This window comes from Oncorhynchus mykiss, chromosome 26 (genome assembly GCF_057628025.1).
Source record: "Oncorhynchus mykiss isolate SJ-2025 chromosome 26, ASM5762802v1, whole genome shotgun sequence".
Classification (NCBI taxonomy): Eukaryota; Metazoa; Chordata; class Actinopteri; order Salmoniformes; family Salmonidae; genus Oncorhynchus; species Oncorhynchus mykiss.
The window spans coordinates 37,389,214-37,393,836 of NC_143047.1; the positions used below are offsets into that span (position 1 = coordinate 37,389,214).

General features: G+C 46.8%; 1 protein-coding gene across 1 annotated transcript in view; it reads right to left on the bottom strand.

The window, feature by feature from the left end:
• Positions 1 to 2,442, bottom strand: part of LOC110506196 (reticulocalbin-1) — a 38,531-nt gene extending 36,089 nt beyond the window's left edge. The window contains exon 1 of the mRNA XM_090221615.1: positions 2,315 to 2,442. The gene's annotated coding sequence lies outside the window, so the exon portion shown is untranslated. The remainder of the gene's footprint in view (positions 1 to 2,314) is intronic.
• Positions 2,443 to 4,623: the final 2,181 nt, after the last annotated feature.

The following is a 4,623-nucleotide window of genomic DNA, read 5'->3' on the forward strand; positions in this document are numbered from 1 at the left end:
ACAACCTCGTTAGCTCCCATTTTCCCCTGTCAGCTCACAGTGCAACACGGACACTGACTTCAGCCACTCCTGGCTAGTGAGTGAGAAGTGCGCCTGCTCAGCCCCTCACGAGACACAGCATTATTGTTGCCAGCATCAGGCATCAGAATCAATCACGGGAGAGCCTGCTTGGCAGGTGTCAATCTCGAGTTGAAAAAAAAAATTCAAGCCACTGTCAATCTTTAATCTAATTTCAAGGGTCAGAGATTTAGAGCAAATCCCCTCGTTAGTACTTTCCCTCTCGACTCTGTGAAAGGCTAGACTGACTGACCGATAGCGCCACCACAATTACAGCGTCCACTGTACAGACGTGGGCCTTTCATTTGTATATAGCAGAGATGTGAGGTGTGAGCATTTGTGTGCAAATGGTGGCTCTTGTTATATAGGGAAGAGCAGCGCTTAATGGGGGAGGGTTTTTCAGCTAGCTGCGCTTTCAGATCCAATTGTAGATCGAAGTCAGCCTTGTCACGTTGAGCCAAAGTGAATTCCTAACATCCAGGACGTGGCTGTCTACTCCGGACAAAATGCATCCAATCACCCCGGGGGAATTCGGATAATGGCTCGATCCAGGGCCAGGGAGCTGGGAGAAAACAAATCAAACCCTCCCTCCACACAGAGACGGAGGCTTATTAAAACATTTCACACATGATAGAGAGAGAGGGAGGGGAGAGACAGCGAGAGAGGGATAGGGAGAGAGGGGGGAGCGAGATAGAGAGAGGGGGAGAGAGAGAGAGAGAGAGAGAGAGAGAGAGAGGGGAGAGATGGAGAGAGAGGGAGGGGGATAGAGAGAGGGATAGGGAGAGAGGGGGGAGCGAGATAGAGGGAGAGAGAGAGAGAGAGAGAGAGAGAGAGGGGAGAGATGGAGAGAGAGGGAGGGGGATAGAGAGAGGGATAGGGAGAGAGGGGGGAGCGAGATAGAGAGAGGGAGAGAGAGAGAGAGAGAGAGAGAGAGGGGAGAGATGGAGAGAGAGGGAGGGGGATAGAGAGAGGGAGGGGAGCGAAATAGAGAGAGGGGGAGAGAGAGCAAGAGAGAAGGAGAGAGACATGGGGAGATAGAGAGTGAGAATGAGAGAGAGAGATGGAGTGATGGGGAGCTAGAGAGAGAGAGAGAAGCAGAAAAGGAGGGACAGAGAGGAGCAGTGGAGAGGGAGAGAGGGGGAATCGAGAGGAGCAGTGGAGAAGGAGAGAGGGGGAATAGAGAGGAGCAGTGGAGAGGGAGAGAGGGGGAATAGAGAGGAGCAGTGGGGACAGAGAGGAGCAGTCTAGAGGGAGTGAGGTGGAACAGAGAGGAGCAGTGGGGACAGAGAGGAGCAGTCTAGAGGGAGAGAGGTGGAACAGAGAGGAGCAGTGGGGAATAGAGAGGAGCAGTGGAGAGGGAGAGAGGGGGAATAGAGAGGAGCAGTGGAGAGGGAGATAGGGGGAATAGAGAGGAGCAGTGGAGAGAGAGAGAGGGGGAATAGAGAGGAGCAGTGGAGAGGGAGACAGGGGGAATAGAGAGGAGCAGTGGAGAGAGAGAGGGGGAATAGAGAGGAGCAGTGGAGAGGGAAAGAGGGGAAATAGAGAGGAGCAGTGGAGAGGGAGAGAGGGGGAATAGAGAGGAGCAGTGGAGAGGGAGAGAGGAGGAATAGAGAGGAGCAGTGGAGAGGGAGAGAGGGGGAATAGAGAGGAGCAGTGGAGAGGGAGAGAGGAGGAATAGAGAGGAGCAGCAGAGAGGGAGAGAGAGGGAATAGAGAGGAGCAGTAGAGATGGAGAGAGGGGGAATAGAGAGGGGAGGGGAACAGGGGATTGATTACACATATGGGGCACATTAATTAAGTAATTCGTGTGAACAGTTCTCTTAATAGGCCTATGTAGGCTTATACATGCACAATTCGAATACATTCATACGGATTGCATTTTGGGCATATTAAGTCGTAATGGTGTGGCCTAATGGTGTCGCCTAACTGAGGTGGAAGACGTGATGTGACAGGCTATAGATGACCTAATTGATCTCTTATTCATTCCGAGTTCTGAAAACGTCGTTGAACTTAAAGCATGTATTGGATGTCACAATTAATAACATGTAGCTTTCCGTTCCCTTCAGCAGCATGAGTTGAGCTCTCTCATGACGCGCGGTTTATCTCATTTTACTGTCTTGTTTGTTGATGTTCGTTTAACTATCTATTCAATACAAATAATTAACCATACAAATAACTTCAATACTGTAACGTCACAATAGAGAACACACACAACAAATGTGAACGCTCCACACCATCTCGTTGGTGTTCAGACGTACCTTGCTGCCATTGCAATCAATCCAAACCAAGACGTGAAAATCCTCCTCCATTCAGAAGTCTTCAACTTTCTCCCTGTATCTCTCCGCTTTTCGTTAGGACCTTTATCTCTGTGTGCAACCGCGGCAGTAAACAGGCGGCTCGTGACGCGTATTTAGCAGCATAATGTTCTGCATGGCTGGAGAGGGGAGGCTGAACATTACGGGATTTGTTTTACATTTTATCAGTCTGAGCGAACAAGAGATTGTCATTCCCTGGATAGCTCGTGTTTCAATTGGACCCAAACTCTCCATCGAATTCCTTGCATTTCTGTCTCTTCGCTATTCACAATCAAAAGTACAAATATTAGGCCTATATATAAAATAATGTAAATAGGCCTATACTACATTGAAATAATTAGGTTATTATTGTTGCTACTGTTATGATGAATTGTTTTTGTCGCTTTTATTGCCACATTAATAATGTACTATAACTTTACAGTATTTACACTGTAACAACACACATACTTTCAACAAGTATTTGCTGCCTGAAATATTTTTTTGCAGACAATTCTTACATCAAATTAGGCTTATTATTAATAAAATATCCACAATAAAAAAATGTTTGGCCGTCTCAACCTTTCCTATGAGAGAGAGAGAGAGAGAGAGAGAGAGAGAGAGAGAAAAAGAGACGGAGATAGAGAGAGAGAGAGAGAGAGAGAGAGAGAGGGAGAGAGAGAGAAAAAGAGACGGAGAGAGAGAGAGAGAGAGAGACGGAGAGAGAGAGAAAAGGAGACGGAGAGAGAGAGAGAGAGAGAGAGAGAGACGGAGAGAGAGAGAAAAAGAGACGGAGAGAGAGAGAGAGAGAGAGAGACGGAGAGAGAGAGGGGGGGGGGGGGCTGGTGTGGCAGTCTGTGTGTGCTGTTGTACTGTATGCATTAGGAAGCGGGGTGACGGTGGTAGAGGGAAGACCGGCTGGACAGATTTGCGTTCACGCCTGATCGGCTTCTGGAGAGCGGGGCCGTGTGGGCAGGGGACGGGAGCACCTGGTCTAGCCACAGCATCCCGTCTCGTTTTATTGACAGCCTGATAAGCGGGGCCAAGCCGTGCGGTTTCCAGCACGGATGTCAAGAACCCTGATGCGTTGCACGGTTTCGCAAACTCTTAATGGTGGTTACTCCAAATAAAGGCCCAAACACAGGTAGTTCTGACCGCCCCGTACCTGCGCCGCCCGGACTCTTCCTGAGAGACGCGTGGCACTGCTGTTGTCCATTTACTCTCCGACCTCCTGTTCAAATTGACACAAACGACAGAGGTTGTGACATGTGTCTGCAGGCTTTTAGCCTGTCTTTCTGAAGAGGGAAACTGGGGGCATATTACGGGTTATGGACCAATAATACATCAACTCCGCGCCACTGCCAGTGAAGATTGTAAACTTATCAACATGTGCACATAAAGAAGAAGAAAAACCAGTTTTAGGATCACTTTATAAAACGACTCATGTAAAAGGGAAAGGGATCATTTTCAGTTTGCTATATATACATTGCCCTTCACAAACAATTCTAAAATGTTATTTTATAGCCTCTTCTCCGAACGCCAAGGCATGACAGAGGTGATACCTTCACTAAGCCCTGAACTTGTAGAATAATAAGTAGGTTAATGTGTTGATAAAGGAAAATATTTAAAAAATGGAAATATTTCCACATCGACGGGACATGATTTTCCAACACATAATCATGTTGTTTAATGCATGACCCTCCGATGCTTCCTCCGCCCTCAATTCAACATGCTTCAACTCCTAGATCACCAACAATACTTCAGCTCTATGCGGACTTGTTTTTGTTTACTTGTAGGTCTTTGTGCGGTGTACTGCAAGTCAGCTTTTAGCAAGTACTGTCTTATAATAATAATCTGATCCATGAAAGCTGCGACCCCATAGGCTATACAGGCCTATGGGATTCCATTTCCCATAAATGACTTAATGTGTCCATTAGTAAATGGTGCACTAGTAAATATAAAAGTCCACATTCTAAATTGCCCTACTTCTATTTTGCACATATGTTCCCATTTTAACCTATCAAATAATTTTCTGAAACTTTATGTTAAAATTCCAACCAATATAACATCTAATCAAGTTGCAAATAGATTTAAAATGTTTAAAAATCTAGCCTTTCTTTCAGTCAAAGTTAAAGACAATAAAGATGGTGGGTTGATCGAATTGTGGCGGGTGCATGTGCTCGGTATAGAACTTCCCCCATTCCATGCCTCCGAAGGTGACGTCGGACCGTCGCTCTAGCCAATCACTGCCAAGTTGAGGCTGATGCTAAGGGAAA